Source organism: Galleria mellonella, unplaced genomic scaffold (assembly GCF_026898425.1).
Source record: "Galleria mellonella isolate WM207_F2 unplaced genomic scaffold, CSIRO_AGI_GalMel_v1 utg55, whole genome shotgun sequence".
Lineage (NCBI taxonomy): Eukaryota > Metazoa > Arthropoda > Insecta > Lepidoptera > Pyralidae > Galleria > Galleria mellonella.
In genome coordinates this window covers 1,322,553-1,343,268 of record NW_026442115.1, presented here as the reverse complement: position 1 = coordinate 1,343,268, position 20,716 = coordinate 1,322,553, and the positions used below count along the sequence as shown (strand labels likewise).

At 33.6% G+C, this 20,716-nt stretch overlaps 1 protein-coding gene across 3 annotated transcripts in view; it reads left to right on the top strand.

Annotated features, from left to right (window-relative positions):
* Window positions 1-20,716, top strand: part of LOC113521368 (zinc finger homeobox protein 3) — a 176,104-nt gene that overhangs the window by 62,622 nt on the left and 92,766 nt on the right. The gene's annotated exons all lie outside the window — the stretch shown is intronic.

The following is a 20,716-nucleotide window of genomic DNA, read 5'->3' as shown; positions in this document are numbered from 1 at the left end:
AAATATCGCTTAGATGTAAAGTTAAGTAGATTATAAAATCACTTGTGTGTGTTGGTATTTCAGTCGAATTATTGCTTTAATCATACAGATTGTTCCTTTATTAACGATTAATGACAATCTGTCTAGAGAACATAATAGAAATAATGTCTTCTGATAAATATGCGTCAAGTCGGCCGGTCTGATGCGAAAGCTAATAGCAGCACGTACAGCGCCGATTCAATCTCAGAAATTATTTTGTAATTCAAATAATTACTAAGTACCTATATAGCTCGAAGCGTGGCAAGCGACCGAAACAGTAAAAAACATTTCTCAATCTTCAAGTAATAATATAACTTTGAAATTAGTGTGAAATAGATTATTTTTTCTTCGATACGCGTGCTGTTTTCGTTCATTAGATCTGTGGCTAAGTGAAGTTTAAGTTGCGTTATGGGTGGCGGGTACAGCGCCGGTGTGCTGTTGTCATCACAGCCGCGAGAGGCGGATCGCCGCGCCGCGGGCTGGTGGGCGGCTGTCTCTAACCCGCCACCATTCAAATGCAAACGAAATACAACAATGGTAGGAGTTAGGACGCGTGAAGGACGTCGCATATCAAATGGGACCGATCTGGTGCACATACATTTCGCTCCACATGAATAATTAATTATTTAAATGATGTCAATTAGAAGACTTTCTCGGAAATTGTTTGTCAATGTCTATTGTCTCTTGTTTCCGTTATTTCCCAGTGTAGGAACTGAAAGCCAACACCGCACAGCGTTATAGACTAGTAATCTGTTGCATAATATTATTCTTCCTAGTTGTTCATATTTAAATCTCCTATTAGGTATTAGATACTTGTCGATTGTTATAGGTATATAATGAAACCAAATTATATATTTTAGAGAATTTAAAATATTAGTTATTATGTAAAGTCATAGCCAAGCCTGGTCGAATATAGACTATTTAAATAAGGTGCCTTTTAGGATCCGAGTGCTTTGTAAATTATTATCTCTGAACTCCACTGTAAATAGTTAAGAGTGTACAAGTATACTATTAGATGTAGGTAAAATATTGAGCTGTTTAATGTTTACATTTTAGTTTACAGTTTACAACAGCTCTAATCGTCAATTTACTTCGCGAGATATCTTACATAGGTAATATAAATATAAGTAAATATATTGTTTGTTTCGTAGAGGCATCTTAAGAACTTGTGATATAACTGTATATCTAATTATTTAGTTTACTTCTATGAAAAAGCGTTAGTTCGCGGCTGATGTAAAGAGCGACAAGGACAAAAGTACATACAGACATAACAATAGTTTGTCGTGTTTTACATAATAATAAGAACTTTTTTATGTCGAGTCTGTCTCCGATTGCAGTTTTTGCTATTCTTTCATCGTATTTACATAAGAGTGGCACTCAATTGGGGAGTTAGGCGATATGCAAATATTTTCTCCAAATTTGAATATTTCGTATACGCTCGTGCGACTTCTTCTGTATATACTGCACGCAACTTGCGCACGCGCCGCGGGTTGCCATTAATTTATTTATTATTTAAAATTTTTTACCTCGCCCTAGCACCTTCATACCTTACAATTGATCTTTAAAATTCAAATATACCATACCATATAAAGCAATGTTATTTACTCGATATTTATACACAAAAAATATATTTTGATATAGCATGCCATTTGCATATCGCTTGTTATTTTGTTTTGTTATGTATGTGTTTATTTTTGTTCTTTAATTTTATTATCACAATTTTGTTTTATTTTCATGTAGATATATGCATTGATGTCAAATACAACTGCTATACATTCGATATTTTGACTTTGCCTCAAATACGACTTCCAATAATTTTATTTTAATTTGTATAATTTAATTTTATAGTAATTACGTGCGATCTGCATTTAATGTTATTCAAATGACTTTTATAAATATAGTTGTTTGAGCAAAGTCCAGTGCCAGCCAGGGAAAATTTCTTTGGTATTTTAAGACGATTTTGTCTAAAAAATTATTGAATGCCTTGTAAACTGATAGTATTATTATAATTATTATCTACAGTTATTATATTTGCAGAATTCGTTGAAATAAATGCAATATTTATATTATTGATTTATGTTTCTTTTTCTTTTTTGTTTCCTTGGTTCCTTTATCCTTAGTTTTTTTTTATGTTTTATTTTGAAGTAAATTTGTATGTGATTGCAACAACAAGGCATATTGAAACAAAGTCATAAAGAAATACACAGTCTCCTGCTAAGTTGGGTAGAATGATTGAATTACTCAAGGGCAGGTGAGCATTGTAGATAGTGAATATTTTTAAGTGATTTTTACAATAGTTTTGTAAAATTACTCGTACCTGAACGAAACTAAAACAAAGGTATGCCATTTTGTATGGAGTCATTGGATGCTGAGTGTCTTAAGAGCAATGATAATAAAAACATCTCCAAAGTTAGCGTAAAAGGCTCACATTGTGGGAGGTCTTTTTTTTTCATTTTAAAACGCTTTGAAAGTTTAGACGATGTTCTGAAACTGAACATTTCTCATAAAGAAATAGGTGTTTAAAAGCTGCGCATTTCCTGTCAAATTGACTAAGGTAACTATCAGGTATGGGCTTAACATGTTTTTGTTATTTTTCAACTTATGTTTCTTTGTGCTAATGTTTAGTTTCAATGCTAAAACAGTCCGTTAAAAAAGATATTAAAGATTTCACTTTTACCCACCGTGTCATCCTGTCAGCCGTTAACTGTCCACTGCTGAATATAGGTCTCCCATGAAGCTCCTCCCAAGAGGACTTCGCCAGTCGTTGCCATGCTTGATAGACAGGTTGATAACCGCAGTTAAGCTTTGATGAAGTTTTAAGAGGCGCTAAAGATAGGCTGTCTATCCCTTGACCAATACGCTCCCTTACTCGCCTCTTATGACATCTGCGGGAAAGGAAGGAATGGTCCATTCTACGCCTGGATCACACAGCTATCATTTTTACCCACTTAGTGTAAAATGACAGATTGCTAGTTTTTATTTTTTTATTTTAATTTAATAAAGAAATATAGATCGTGATGGCACGCTGCGATGGTTTAAATATTGTATTTATAATAGTTATTAATGTTACATTATTAGTAAATGTGTGCCTACTTATTCAAATCGTCAAAAAGAGGATTTTACACCTAATGTGTTTTACAAAGATTTAAAATTTCGACGCAACTAGTAAGTATGTCGCCATCACAGTTGTGAATGCGTATACCTTCTCTATTGATTGTTAAAAGAATCATCACAATCCAATTGGCGAATATATGAATCGCTTAATTTTTAAATATTTAATTACTTTTTATTAATTAAATTACTTTTTTTTATTTAAATGTTTCTTTTTATTTAAAGGTTTTTTATATTTAATTTTTTTTTATTTAAATAATACTTGGGTAATCTGTAGTACTAATAGTGTAAAATCGAAAGTGGATTTATTTGTTTGTTAACTTTGTCCCCTTAATGGCTCATATCAACCAATCATAATAAAACATAACATACATATGTATTAATATTTTGTATGGAGAACTTTTCTATATAATGTATCTCGGTCACGCTGACGTAATCGCAGTTAAATAATTAGATACACTTAAATATTATACAATTATTCATTATCTCAATATTATTCATTCGCTGGTGATGTGCGGTCATACTGCATCCATCACCATCGACTACCTGTAGCATTTTTGTAGTCACGCAGAGCGTCGTGGGTCGACCCTCCTTACACAATTGGCAAAATTATCTTTTGTTAGCCACACCATCGCTACTGCAAGCTTATGATAGAACAAGACAGCAACATCAAATGTTTCGTGAAGTTTGAACTTATCTACATTAAATTTGTTCACTAAAATTTAAATTAATAGGTATTAGTTAATTCTACCATATTAAATATTGATTCCTCTGTTTGTTTTCTCATTAGGAAAAAATGGTGAACGAATTTTAAATTTAATAGGTACCTACACCGGTGGGTGTTTTATCAGAATCGGTCGAGCGAATCATCAGTAGGTAGTACTTGTACTAAATCACGTATCGCATCACATAGAACTTATCATTATTTCAATTACCATACGTGCTAGTATAAAATATATTTAGAAACATTCTTCAAAACAACACATTTAAACTGATATCGTACAGGAAATATTATTCTACCTATAACGTAAAAACTTAAAAAATACTTAACCGATTTTGATAATTCTTTCACCTATAGAAAACTACATTACCAAAGAGAAATTATTTTTAAAAATTTTAGAGATCTACCTATCTAGCAAAGATGGAACGAGTCGCTACTTTATACTTATGTTATAAAAAGGTCAGATTTGCTTGTCTGTTTATAATGGATAAACTCAACAAAACTACTCAATCAATTTTCAAAAATCACATATAAAAAGACATTATTAATATGTATTATTTTCTTTCAAAACTAAAATGCTAGTAAAAAACAATTAAAAGGTGTATAACTAAATAGGTAATAGGGGAGATCAATAAAAAAGAGAAACAAATTTTTATTTTGTAAAAATTTTAGAGATAATTTTACCTATCTATTTTGCAAAGATGGTGTGTTAAAATGATTATTAAAATCTCAACGTCAAATGATCCTTCTTTCTCAATTCTGTTGTATTATTTTTTTGTTTATTACCTTAAAACTCCGTCAGTTCTAAACCGATTTGGAAATTTCCAAATCACAAATTCCAAATAACAGATTGGTCGCATAGAAATTTTATTAAAATAGAATCAATGATTTAGTTTTTAAATCAAAGTAACTGATTTTATCACAATTAAAGACGATTTTGTTTATTTGGACACAATCTTTCAATATTTGCGTAACAAATTATATCTATTTATTTAATTATTGGCATACAAAACTTTCCAAAAACAAAACGTAATTAAAATTATATGCTGAAATAATAACTAATAACTACGTATAATAATAAGGAATCTCTGCAATGCATTTGAGATTGTCACTCCATCTAGTGGGGGGTCGTCCTACACTGCGTTTACCTATACGGGGTCGCCATTCAAGAACCTTTTATTATTTTTTATAGTCATAAATAATAGTTATGCTCAATAACATATGTAAATACCTATTATATAAACATGTTCAAATTCCTTTTATATTTTTCATTATGCCAAATAAATATAGACAGAGATAACCAATCTAGGCTCTCTATCTTTATATACATCTATTTTCATCAAAATTCAAAACTCGTTTCATGTATAAACATCAGTTCCTCTTTCAGACCCTATCTTACTAATAATAATACATAAACAAATTTTGTATTTCTGTGTGCCCATCAATTTTTCTATGTTGATCGTAATCTATCTGATGTGACTAGTGATTATTTTGTAACAAGATAACGGAATCTTCAATTGAAATTGATTTATCTTGATAGTCTGAATTGATTACGAATAAACACTACTCGACTCACGTATATAAGCAATTGTAAATTTAATAAATAAATATGCACACGACTAAAATCCCTAATGGGGTATTCAGAGGCATTTGTTGACTGTTGCTATTTATAGTAAATATAGGCGCTCATAACGTGTCCATATTTCAGCGAAATATAGTCCAACGTGGTAGGACGCGAGCCTACCGTCGTCACTTGGATTAATTTGGCTTGTTATTGCTGTTTTCCATTACCGGAGAGATAGAAGTTTAAAATTCTCAACATCCAGATCCAAACTTACTCTCGACGTACCTTCTTAATACTAAATCTAAAGAAAAAAAATCACTTGCATATTGTAAACGATATCTCATTGTGTGTGCCTACTTTTTTCTTGATTTGCAGACAATACTCGATTTTTTCAACCACCCACTCGAACTCGAGGGCTTATTACAAAAAATATTAAATTACAAACGTACAAAGAAGTAGATTTATGTAAAAAAATATCCCGTTACTGAACCAACTAATTATTTCATTGTATAACACAATATATAAGACGTGTTTAGCAGAAAACAAGGCTTATTGTTGAACAACAAAAGAAGGTTTTTTTTTTCCTGGAATCAAAGTTATCATGGTAAATAGGTAGATTGATTGTAGGACGGAATCAATTAAGATCGATACGTACCTCAAATGTTGATCAAAATAAATAAAAGAGTTTCTTGTATTAAGAAAGAAAGAAATATTTTTATTAAAAGAAACTTAAATTTAAGCATTTTTGAATAGTCATTTTTGCCAGCTATAATTGAGCTCAACCATATTTTAGGGAACTCAATAACCCGGCCCACCACGCCACCATTTGGCTGGACATTTTAGTGAGCACTCACTAGTGAGTGACTTACTCAATGCCCCCAACCAAGTCATAGGCGGGGAGAAAGGGATTGTTAGTAATGGAGACTGAGAATCCCATTGCTAGCAATATACCCAACCAGGCCGACCTCCTCGCGTTTCCCCCTGGAAACCATCATGGTTAATTCCTGATGAATTCATCATGATGGACTAACTGATCTGTTTTCATTCTCATCTATCACCCTTCACTGGTGCTCCGCCAGCGTATCCCGTTAACGCAGGCGGGGTTAGCATTCCATTTTCACCCATCAAAAAAAAACAAGTCATAGCCAAATTTCAATAATTTCATACTACATAACAGTTGCAGTATCATACTTTACACAGTAGAAGACATACGTTAGTTAAGACCTGAAAAACTGTCCTACCAGCCCCATTAGACAAATGGCAAGCGAATCCAACGATAAAATCGTCATCGCTTGTGTATGCATGAAGTAGAAAATAGCAACATCCAATATTTCATTTCGCTTGCTTCTTGTCTAGGGATACGATTTAATTTATAACAGATAATAATGGAAAGGTACCTGCACCAATACTATACGCTGGCGGGGCACCAGTGAGGAATGATAGATGAAAATAAAAAGGCAGGTTAGTTAACCCATCTTGATGAATACACCTAGAATTCAGCATGATCGTTTCCAAGGGAGACTACGTGGTGATCATAGGGCCAATAAACTCTATTAATAACAATACCCCCCCCCCCCTAGAGCGGTAATTCAACAGACATATCTAAACAGATTAATATGTCCCACTTACCATATAGTAAATAATTCAAGACATATCAATCGAGTTGAGCCACTAAGTATTCCTTATACTGTAGTTTAAATTAATATCCTATAGAGTAGGGTTTCTTAAATCTTTTACAGTTATAGACCACTCACAATTTAAAAATTTCCACAGACCCCTGTCAAAGAACAACTAAAATTTTGAAAAAGTAAAAAATCTTTTCTTTGATTGGTAGTTTGAATAGATTCTATTGTACTCGCCGCCTGACTACAACGAGACGTCTCGTTGTAAATTTGTAATTGTATAGTAATTAAATCGTATAGTAATTGTAAAGTATACAATAGTATACTATACAATTTACTAATAAATATTTTTGTAATTAACTGATCTACTGCGGGTCCATGATACACAAGTGGATCTCACTTTAAAAAACCCTACTATATACAAATAGCCTCCTCCATTTTTAAAAAGTTATTTAAAAAATAAAGTTAACGATCCTGTATTTTGGTGTGTATATCTTACGTGATATCTTTCAACAACTCTAAACGCCAACTCTGAACCGATTTTGATAATTCTTTTTGCATTCGGTATAGTTTGTTGGTCATATATTTATTTTGTGATAATTGATACTACGCAGGAAAGTGTTCTTCAAACTGATCTTTTATCTTCGGTACAGTTTTTTTAATGGATGATAATAGAGTAGTCACCCCGCCTGCGCTAACGGTATACGCTGGCGGTGCACCAGTGAGGGATAGATGAATAATAAAAAAGCAGGTCAGTTAGATAAATACATCTGGAATTCAACACAATGGTTTCCAAGGGGAACCGCGTGGAGCTCGACCTGACATAGTATATTCCTAGCAATGGTAATGGTAGCCCGCATTACTAATAATCCCTTCCCCCCAATATAGTATATTTTAGGTACTTAGAGCTATTTAATACGTATAATAGATTACTTGCCTAACATTATACCGCTGGAAGTAAAATAAATTTTAGATAATAGGTAAAGAAGGTTTGTAATAGATGACTGTAACTATAACCCTATGCCCTATTGAGAAACTACCTAGAATTCTAGAATATGGATCAAGCATAATAATTATGGTGCAATAAGTACGTAATATCAATAAATTACGTTTATATTTTGTCATTAAGTAAAATATTAAATCATTCTGTTTTAAATTTAATATTTTAAACAGGTATTTTAAAAATTTACAATTCAGCGATAGTAGCGTTATTAGTATAAAAAAATCTATTTAGAAAATTAACAAAGCTTGAAAGGACGGTATAATAAAAAAGCATTCCAAATCTTGTTATCCCTCCCTTTCTTTGTTAATGTTCTCACAAAGAAGATTGCTCACTTATTTTTATAACTGGTGCAATAAAGTGTAGAATAAATAAATATATTCCAAAAATTATTCTTAACTTACTCGCTATTCTTGAAATAACTTAATCATTTCTTTCAAGACTACAAATTTTTTTAGTGGGTGATAATGAATAGTAACCTGCGCTATCTGTATACGCTGGCGGTGCACCAGTGAGAGATGATGGGTGAGGATGGATTCCAGGAGAAACCGCGATGAAGTCGACCCGACAGGGTATATTGCTAGAAATGGGGCGGTTAGTTTATACATTACTCACTATCCCTTTCCCCCGAGACTACTAGTTTAATAAACACGAGTACTACGCACCGTCATCCTACTACTTACTTAATAATAAAAAAACCTTAAACATTTGTGAAAAAAACCTAAATACAAGGTAAACATCCCGAAATACTTATACAATAATAAAAGGTTGTACGTGTTCAAACTAAACTTAAAAAATAATGTAAACCGACCTTTACCACGTCTTCCTCTTGCATAAAAAAGCCGAAAACTAGGTAATCACAAGGTACGAAACTTCACGCTCGTATGCCTTCGAAATAATGTATATTATTAACAAAAAATAAATTAGAAAAGAAAAACATAAATTTGGGAGCTACGTCATCAGAGAATTTTTATTGGCAATTTTTTTTTAATTTCAATGTAGAAACTATTATAGAAATAAATAATAATAATAAATGTCAAAAATGAAAAATCAGAAATAAGCCAGTCATTAGAACATAGGTATTTAGTAATACATATATGTATATTATAGAAACATATGCAAGATTCTTACATACATAGTCGAAACAAATCTTAAATGGAGAGACCGAACGAGGGACTAAACATTCTTCCCAGAATCGAGGGGCAAATCGAGTAAAAAACTGGATATTCATATTCTTATAATAATTGATTATTTAGTTTAGAAAAGAACAGAATTTCAGGACTTTACATTTTTAATGGTTAACAATATAAATGTGAATTGAAGTATAAATGTGGGTTGTTTGTCACCTCCTATCATGTAAAACGAAGTTTTTTCTTTTTATTTTTTTAGTATGCAGCTTAGAATGGCAAACAAGCTTACGGCCCACCTGATGGCAAGTAGTAACCGTCGCCTATAGACATGAGCAGTACCTTGAATATAACAGACTATACTGTTTCGCCCATGATACCCCCTATTCGTTGTCATCCTTAAGGACTTAGGTCGTTACGTAGACAAAGAAATTTAGCATACACGTATTATTTCATATAGAAAAAGACATAGGCTACTTTTTAGGCCAGTCACTCAGACAAACTTGTAGTTACAGCATGTACTTTTTAAATTGATAGTCTTAATATAAAAAAATTCCTTGTCACGATGTTTCACCAGAGGAAGACTGTACAAAAGTTATTTGCTTGGGCACCTCTGTCCCATTCATGTTTCTACCATAAAGCAGTCGTGTTTGCATGGATGTTTTTCGGTTTGATATGTCAATAAATTTACAGGGTACAAAGGAATAATACCTGAGTCCTCAGGAATGGCAACGCATGGAGAGTATCATGGTCGAAGCAGTATACTCTGTTATGTCCATAGTACGGCTCATATCTCTAAGTAACGATTACCACTTTCCATCAGGTGGGCGGTCAGTTTGTTTGCCATTCTAAGTTACATTAAAAAAATGTTCACTTGACATTAATTTTCGACTTGACCGAATTTAATGAGAATTTTTAAATGTAGATTGTTTTTTTTTGATGGGTGAAAGTGATATGGTAACCCCGCCTGCGCTAACGGGATACGCTGGCGGAGCACCAGTGAAGGGTGATAGATGAGGATGAAAACAGGCCAGTTAGCCCATCATGATGAATTCATCAGGAATTAACCATGATAGTTTCCAGGGGGAACCTCGAGGAAGTCGACCTGGTTGGGAATATTGCTAGCAATGGGATTCTCAGTCTCCATTACTAACAATCCCTTTCCCCCCAATGTATATTGTTTATACAAACATGACAAATAGTTTTTATCCCGATGAGAGAAAATGGGCCCAGTAGGAGAAAAAGTACAGTAGTAATTGCCAGGTCAGCTAATGTATATAGGGGAAAGTGGGGGAATTGGGAACACTTAACTTCCAACGTCCAAAAATAATAGAAAAAAGTCTTAGATATAGCAACTTTTATTACAATATAAACTTTACTTATCTATCTACTTATCAGTTACAGAAAAACTCTCAAGAATCAACGTTTCATTAGAAATTTTAACGAAAACAAAAAACGTTGTCGTTTCTTTTTACCCGATACCCTATGGGGTAATTGAGATCATCCCGAAGGGTAAATGGGAACGGTATGGGGTAATTAGAAACGACACAATTAAATCTTTATAATAAACTATAGTTTTTTTGGTTGGCATATCACACACGTACCCTAGAGTTTACATTTTTCATGTGCCCAGAATTTACAGATGACGCACATAATCCAATCCTCTGTCGGCGGAGATTCATATTTTTCGTTGCACATTATACAAAAAACTCTTCTTCGAACTTATTTTCTTGCAAAGCCTTCTTTAAATTTTTCCCTCCTTTACCCTTGACTCTTAGATTTTTTTTTATGGTTTTAATGTTCTTTTATAGTGTTTTATTCGGAACTTTTTCTTTTTTAGCTTTTCTCTCATTTTGTTTTTTTCTGCTTTCCCTCAAGTTCAATTTTTATCGATGAGCTGGATAAAATTTGAGAATGTCTCTTATTCTGTCGCACAGAAGTGGTTCTTGTTTTAGGTATGATAGGCATATTAATGATTTCGGTAAGAGGCACAGAAGTGGATGGAGAAGGAGTTTTACTTTGACTGACAGTGTTATCGGATAAATTTAAACTTTGCTCAGCTGTAGTTTTATGAGCATCGCATTCTTGAATCTGACTGATGTAGGATTGATTAGATGTCATATTCTCAAAGATGTCTTTAAATTTGTCAGGATTAATAGGATAAATTCCAGCGGCTCTAAATCCACTGACAGCCTTGCTTATGTTAGCTGTTTTATTGTACGCCTTTGTAAAAATTCTCCAACCTCGTATTGGATTATTCGTTTCCCAATTGTTAACCATGTACAATGCACATTCCTTATTGTATGCTATCTTCGGTTTCTTTGTTAAAATTGTGTTTCAGCTTTTTTAAGAATTAGCTTCAGCAAATCGAAAAACAATTCTACGTAATGAACTTGGTGTTATTCCATAAAAAGTCTTGCAGCAATCAAGTATATATTTTTCTAGCTGGCCTATTAAATACAGCAGATCGACCTTTTTTTAGTGTCTTGACTTTGTTTTGTTTTAATTGTTTGAATAATGTTGATTTTGGTATAGAATATTTGGTAGCAGCTTGGCCTAATGTGAGCTTCTTACTTCTAACATCTTCAACTGCATGGCGAAGATCTTCAATTTTGTATTTCGATTCAGTCTTTCGTATATAGTTTCGAGGCATCTAAAACAATTTTTAAAGTTAAAACATTTTTACATAATTAACCAGCAGTACTAGGGGTAAACTAAGAACGCGAGAGGTAATTGAAAACGTTCCCAATTACCCGCCTGATGCCATTCTCAATTGCCCAAATTAGTCAATATATATCAAAATGGCCGCCATCCTCAATAGTATTTTTGATAACCTTCAATCAGGTAGGGTTTGGAAGCAGATAGTACATGCATGATAATAACAAAATATGGTGCCTTTGAATTAAAAAATATGATAGTTACACCTATTATAAGACACGACAAAAATTATAAAAGAAATGCAAAAAACATTGTTCGACTTACCGTGACAGCGTACATGTGGCCTTTCACTCTTACTATTTGGTGTACACTGAGGGGCGCTGGATGCGTCCGTTGAATAAGCGCGGGATGGTGTAATGTGGGGGAAGTATTATTTATAATTACCCACCGTTCTCACCCCCACTCTCCCCTATATGTAATAAATAATAATCTATATTTGGGCAACCAATTCCCAGAATGTTTGATAAGGTACAACTCGCAATTTGTTTTTGATCAAAACTCCATGCAAATCGATTAATGAAAGACTGAACGACAATTTCGAAGGATGCTGTTCTTATTAGGTATATCTGTGGTATCATTTGGGAGCATTGGCCAGTATCTTTTTGTTCATCACACTGTTAAAACCAGAACCGTCCAAATGTTTTAATTTATTCGCCTACATGTAGATATACTAGCAAACAATCAATCAAAGTTTTTACATTCACGCATTCTGATGTATCTTATTTAACATTACTGCCTATATAGATAACTGAGTTATGCCTGTGGTTTTATCTGTGTAACCGGTACATATAAATTAACCACAATAAAACTAGCTATTCATTCTTCTCCATTCATAGTTGCCTGAAGGAAATCGCTCTTAGTGAAAAGGTCGGCCATTGTTTTCTCAGTGTAATATTTTCGTTTAATTGTTTGTTTTATAATGTTTACTATTGTAGTCTTGTAGAGGACACAATAAAGAGTATCTGTATATCTATATTTATGCCTATACCCTAGAGTCGGTAAGGCTCAAAGGAGAAACGAACAAACTCACTTTCACATTTATAGTGTCAATGAAAGAATATGTTTTGTTATATACATGACAAAATAATAAGAACAGTTTTAAATAAATATTTTTGTATAAACGAACAAACATACTAACAAATTATATTAACAAATTTAAAAATTAAGTCTTTGTACAAAACTATTAATTAAAATTAAGCGTATTTGTATTTACAGTTTTTGGCGCTATAAATCAGAGCAGTAGGTGTACTATTACGCCAAAGTATTTTATTAATTTTATTGTATTTGTTATTTTATCTATTTATCTTCATTAAAACTAATCGGAGCAAATGTTTATTTACACCGAAATTAGGAACAAAGTGACGTTTTTACGAGTGAAAAAAATTATAAGTGTATATGTTCAATAAATTTACCTAAGATCGAACTGCAAATGGCGCTAAATGGTTATATCTGGAGAAGGGGCACGAGGAGGGCGAGGCTTCGGAGTCACGTCGAGACGTCCCAACCCATTACTCGCTCCAAACCGTATCGACGAATAACCACCAATTATTGGAACGCTCTACAATCTTTTTACAATTTCTTCTCCGTCCAGCGTTATTATATTTCTATTAAGCCTTTTTTGTAATCAAACTACTAATGATTCGATTCCATTTCCTAGGCGGACGTGCCGTCTCCGTAATGTTAATGACACGACGTAATTAGATCCGGATGGTTTGAGGGCGTTGACTTCTGCGGTGCCCGACCGGTAGATAATGGCAAAGTGTCAATTTTACTAAAAATATGGTAATTTACAGCCGCCATTTTGTTTCCTCTCGAATAGAAACAAAAGTCGAGACGCTGGTGAACCTCTGTGACCGGTCACAATTAGCGGTCGCTATTGGTCTGCCAATTGCTATTTCTATTGGCAGAGTACCTATTTTTTTTTTTTTTTTATTTTTTACACTGTAGAAATAAAATTATTACTACTACTGTTACTAATAATATCGTCAGTTGTCAAGATTGTTTAAAAAAAATTATAGACAAACATTTATAAACATTTATATTTTATAAATATATTATATTTTAGTACAATAAACAGGCCTATACTTAAATATCTATTTGAAATCTAATGTAATAACTGTATGTTAATATATTTTTGGGCAACTTTCCTTTGATAATAAACTGTTTAAATAAACCGTGTGAAATATTTGGTTTGTAAAAATAGAGAAGCCAGCTAATAAAAAAATAAATAAACATAACTGCACTGGAAAATAGAAAACGTGGTCACAGAATTAGAATTTCCCTGCATTTTCAATCAACGCTACGACAAACTGTCAATGCATATGTATGTTTTTTTTTTAATGGATGATAATGAAATGGTAACCTCACCCGCGCTATCGGTATACACCGGCGGGGCACCGAAGTATGATAGGTGAGGATGAAGTAGGTCAGTTAGCCCATCGTAACGAATTCAACAAGAATTGTTCACAATGGTTTCCAGGGGGAACCACGTGGAGGTCGACTTAATAAGGCATATTGCTAGCAATGGGGCTGTTAAACTCCATTGCTAACAATCCCTTTCCCCCCAACATCTCTATGTTCTACGCATCTTCACAGATTTCTCATGAATCACATTACTAAATTTTGATAGTAATTCTAATAAAACATACCTTTTAAGTGGGGCTAAGAGAACCCTAGTTCTCGTTATGATTACCTCATTACGAAAACAGACAGACACACAGACAACGTTTTAAAAATACCTAATTAATTTGGATTACTTTTATATCATAACTATCTGCATCCCGCAACTTCGCTCGTTAGTAGTTATATCGTAATTATTTTTAGTATTTATTTATTTTGAATTAGGCACACCAAAAGTATACATATTATATAAGTATAATACTACCGAACCGCCCCGGCTTCGCACGGGTGCAATACCGCACCTGCTATGTCCCTACATTTTAAATCTGTAATATCTTCGGAAATATTCATTTAAATTACATGCTGTAAAGGACCATATTGATCTATATTAAATGGACAATGTATGTAAGGTACTTAATTGGATAAAAATTAATGCTGTATTGCTTAAAATCACTTCGTAAATAAGCCATTTTTCCCCGTAAAATGTAAAGGATAAAAAATGCTTATTGTGGATTATCCTTAAGATATAGACATATGCCATCACGGACTTTTTTATTGACCTTTTTAAGGTGTACAATACTGAAGTACGTTATTTAGGTTTATCTCGTGGTGTTCAGCCAGTGTTTGCGATGTAAACGCAAAAAATGTGTTTATTTACGACATCACATCAGAAACCTCTAAATTTATCAGTGTTTCTCTACAATATTATGCAAGTATTATACATATAAACCTTCCTCTTGAATCGCTCTATCTATTAAAAAAACCGCTTCAAAATCCGTTGTGTAGTTTTAAAGATTTAAGCACACATAGGGACGTACCGACAGCGACAGCGACTTTGTTTTATACTATGTAATCATAATATGCATATAACGTATAGAAAATGATATATATCCTATAACGTTCCTCAAGAAATAAACTATCAAATACAAAAAAAATCTTTTCAAATCTGACTAGTACTTCCAAGGTTGCAAATCCTCTGTTCTGTCTCTAAAGAAAACCTTGACACGTAAGTCATTACACACCCTAAGTGTTCGCAGGCGGAAAGTTTGCTGAAATGGCCGTATATGTGACCATTTATGTTTTAAAGTATAATAGATAAATCCTCAAAAGTCATTTCTTAAAGTCAATAGCGAGCGAAAATGTGATAAAAGATTCCCGTAAGCATTATTTCAAACAATTGTTCAAAACACAATTCGCTAAACAATGAGTAAAGTAAAGAAAAGGAGATAAAGGCCTTCTATAATGTTTGTAAATCTGAGATGATCGGCAATTCTCATTTGCTTATTTCTAAACCCTCTAGTTAAATTCCGCAAAAAATCCTAAACGTAGGTACCTTATACAGATATAAACTATTAAACAACATCAGGACAACGTGACTATCGTAAAAGGCGTAACTGATGGATGCTCTTATTGCCAATTAAAAGTTCAATCACCGACTTCAATACGGGGGCAGGCAGACAAAAAAATACAATTGTACCTTCAGTCATGTTTCAATTTATTAAATTGATTTGTGATGCGCCAATCGTTTCTCGACCTTATCTAATAAGGAAAACGCAAAATTTCTTCTAATTTTTTTTACTATTTTTACCAAATTATTACGGTTATTATTCAGCACAATACCTAGATATACCCATGTAATCATGTCAAGAAGTAAAATGTTTTATGAATACAAAATTAATATTAACAAGCCTGATGCAAGTGTTGCCTCCATCCAACATTTCAATGAAGAAATACACCTAATATTCACTAAAATATGATTACCAAATATATATACTTGTACGTAATTACAATATGCTTGAATAAGTGAATGTGTCGCGTTTAGAAACGTTCACTATGATTTGACAAACATCAAATCTTTGACCCTATTGATCAGATTAATAGCGGTCTACTGTCACTCGAGTCAGATGTGGCATTTGTGATTGAATTTGTCAAACAATAGGAGGTGTTGGGAATAATCAACACGCCTACATCGTGTTACTGATAACGGACATGATCTTTGTTTAATGCCTGTTTTGCTTACCTACTTTTACTCGTAAATATCTCTGTGCGTTTCGTTTCATTGAATTGAGAATAAAGATAAAGTGTTTACATATACAGTACCTATTTATATTTAAAATATCTAACCGTAGAAAGCGAGTGTGTAATTAAAATATTTAAGGCATTACCTATCACTAATTACGTACGTACAATACAATTTCTTTGAACTTTCAAACAACCGAAAAAAATAGGTATATTCTCAATTCACCGTATTAATATTTTATGTAGATGTATATAGCATATCTAATACCACGTGATGGGGGGGAGAAAGAGATTGTTAGTAATGGGGATTAGCAACTCCATTACTAGCAATATACGCTATCAAGTCGACCTCCTCGCGATTCCCCCTGAAAACCATCATGATTTATTCATTGGTGAATTTGTCACGATTGGCTAACTGACATACTTCATTTTCATTTATGCCTCACTAATGCCCCACCAGTGTATACCGATAGTACAGGTGGGTTTACCATTTCATTATCATCCATTAAAAAAATACCACATGATACTAAGCCATTTTTGACAAATTTCAAATTTATTTATTCATTTATTTATTTCAAAATTATTTATTATTATTTAATTTTTTTTATTTCTTATTTAAATTTTCAAAATCCACATCTCTTAAATTGTCATAGTTTTTTGTGTTTATAGCCAAAGATTACGTAGTTTTTGTATAAAACCCACGGGCTATTTAAAAGCACACCTGCTATGCCTCTGGTGGGGGGAAGGGATTGTTAGTAATGGAGTCTAACTGACCCATTGCCAGCAATACGCCCTATCAGATCCACCTCCATGCAGCTCCCCCTGGAACCCATCGTAGTTAATACCAATGAAATTCGTCACGTTGGGCTAACTGACCTACTTTCATCACCACCTGTCATCCCTCACTGGTGCCCCGCCAGTGTATACCGATAGCGCAGGCGGGGTTACCACTCAATTATCACCCATTAAAAAGAAAAAAATGCCTCTGGTGTTACGGGTGATTGGGTCACATACCATTAGGTGAGCCGCATGCTCGTTTGCCCCCTGTATTATAAAAAAAGAAGTGTGGAGTTTGACCATGCGCATCCTAGAATTGTCTAGCGACTACCTCAGGATCCATACATAGCTTTCATGTTCAGAAACGAATCTAAGAATACTTACTTATACACCTATTTTAAAAGGCCACGCTCTGTAAAATAATCTTAACTACGCTAGTAGTAATAACGTGGGTTAGTCATGAAATAACGCTAAAATTTAAATTTTAAACGCTTTAAAGCGCAGGTGATATTTGTTTATAGTAAAATGAATCGTACCAAACACCGTCCCGTGTTTAGAATCTGCAAATAGTAAGACAATTATGGTCCACTATACAAAGTCTATCCACTAAAGAGTCCGCTTGGAGTTATTACTATGACAACAAAAGAATTCTAAAAAAGTTTATTGTTTAGAGTAATGGTTATTGCTTTTTATTTCTTTAAGGTTCTATATATCCAAAGGTAAAATGGAAGCTTAGGGTTTCGTTTGTAGGATCACTTCGTTGTCTGTCCGTCCGTCCGCATGTCAAGACCCTTTTTCTGGGGGGAAGGGACTGTTAGTAATGCAGGCTACCAGTCTCATTGCTAACAATATACCCTGTCAGGTCGACCTTCACGCGGTTCACCCTGAAAATCATCGTATGGAATTCCAGATACATTCATCACGATGGGCTAACTGACCTGCTTTTTTATTCTCACCTGTCATCCCTCACTGGTGTCTCGCTAGTGTATACCGTTAGCACAGGCGAGATTACCATTCCATTGTCATTCATTACAAAAAGAAACCTTTTTCTTAGGAACGCTTACAGGTATTAAGTTGAAATTAATATCATATACTCAAATCTGCAATCTCTTAAAGCAGTGAGAAAATTAAGCTTCTAAATCGACGCGATCAGAATATATGACCATGGTTCGTACGTTCCGTTTATATAGCATATTTTGATATTCGCAAAGGGAATCAAAACCTCCCATTGACCTAGAATAATGAAATTTGGCAAGAAGCATTATCATATAGCACAAGTAAAGGCAAAAATCCGTAAACCAAAAATTTGTAGTTATTTCACAACGAAAAAAAAATTTATATAATTCCTTTACCACTGTATAACTTTGTATACAAAGGAAGCAAGTTCACAGGTATATCTACATAATTAGTAAACTGACATAGGAATTACCTCAAACGGCGTTAAATGTAACCGGTTATTTCCATTTTTGCTTACAAACAGTTGGCCAACATTGTAAGTACGCTCCACCCGTTAATTAACGTCCCTGCTTATGAAGCAAGGAAGAGAACCTCTCATTACTGTGTATTGAAGTCGTGATTATTATTTTAATCGTTTGTCTAACAAAGAGAAGCGGATTTTAACAGCGGCGAATTATCGCGTGTCGTGACATAACATTCTTCTGTTTGCTTCTTTTAATTTGCCTCTTGAAAGTTGCCTTCTATGTTGAAATCTAAAAAGCTTAATATCGATACGGTTTTACATTGGAGTAAATGATTAGAGAGATGTGGACTCAAATATGATATAGAGACAAATATTTAAAAGCTCTACTGAATTAAATAAAATGCATATAAAAAAATTAGAAGATATATAGTTACCTATGTTAAATACGTCTACACGTGGTAGTTATTTCTCGTGTATTAAATCAATATTTAGTCCTTCCTTCTTGTCTTAACTGCTCGATCAAAAAAAATTTAAGAATTTAGCAGAATTTAACAAAATTTACTTACATATAAATAAGACACTTAGTACTTGACATTGATAATGGAAAAGCACGGGCTTGCATTATATTATTTTTTTTATTTTTTTATGCAACTTAGAATGGCAAAGTACAAGCTGACTATGATAATGGAAAAGCATGCGTTGCCATTTCTGAGGACTCAGGTGTTATTCCTCTGTACCCAGTAAAATCACGCTATATCCCACCCTTCAAACCGAAACACAGCCATGCAAACACAACTGCTTCACGCACGAATTATATTTCAAAGTCTCCCTCTGATAAACTTCGGTTAAACAAAATACCCCGAGAGAGAGAGAGTGTAGGTAAAACAAAATAAAACATGAAACAACTGAAAACTTCACAATTTTCTTGCCCTCAGACCTGTATAACTTAGTATATTTTTTAAAATATTATGATCTGTTGATATCATTTAGACCCAAATCAATTAAATAAAGACGACAATTGTCTTATCCGTGTAGTAATAAGGTCTATACTTTGAACGAAATATTAGGCAAGTAAATGTTACCCTGAAGTGGCAATGGTGTGGTCACATACACCGACAATCGATGGCGAAGAAATGTTTTTGAGTGGCTACCCCGTACGGGCAAATGCTACTATAGGACGACCGCCTACTAGGAGTGAGTAACGACCTCAAATGCATTGCAGGGAGTCAGTGGATGCAGGTGTGGCTCAGGACCGTTCCACACGTTGTGATAGTCTATGGGGGAGGCATATATCCAGCAGAGGACGGATAATGGCTGTTTCAACCATGAAGCAGTTGTGTGTGCATGGCTGTGTTTCGGTTTGAAGGGTGGGATATGGCGTGAATTTATTGAGTACAGAGGAATAACACCTGAGTCTTCAGGAATGGCAACGCATGGGGGGTATCATGGGCGAAACAGTATACTCTGTTATGTCCATGGTACTGCTCATGTCTATAGATAACGGTTACCACTTTCATTCAGATGGGCCATCAGCTTGTTTGCCATTCTAAGTTGTATAAAAAAAAAGTAATGATGATGATGATGATGATGATGATGAAATACATCTCTTAATAGACATACAATTGCTTTACTATTAAAAAAACTGTACCTTTAGATTTTAAAATTTATAAATAAACCCTCCGATGTCACGTTTTGAATTTGAAAATAAGATATGACACGTTTTTATGTTAAATGTATGACTTGAAATTTTTCCACTGAATTAGAAATTCCAATACACTTTTGTCAACTATGAAATTCTGATGCACAGCGTCCGTTGAATTTCTTACAGAAAAATGATCTTCGTGATCTTTAAAAGCAGTTACGTTTTATATTATATATATATGTTTTATAGTTATAATGTAATGTAACTTATTTACATACATATCAGATTTGATTTATTTCCGTTCAGCCATCACGAAGCGGAGTAATACTTTTTTATACAACTTACAATTACATGAGAC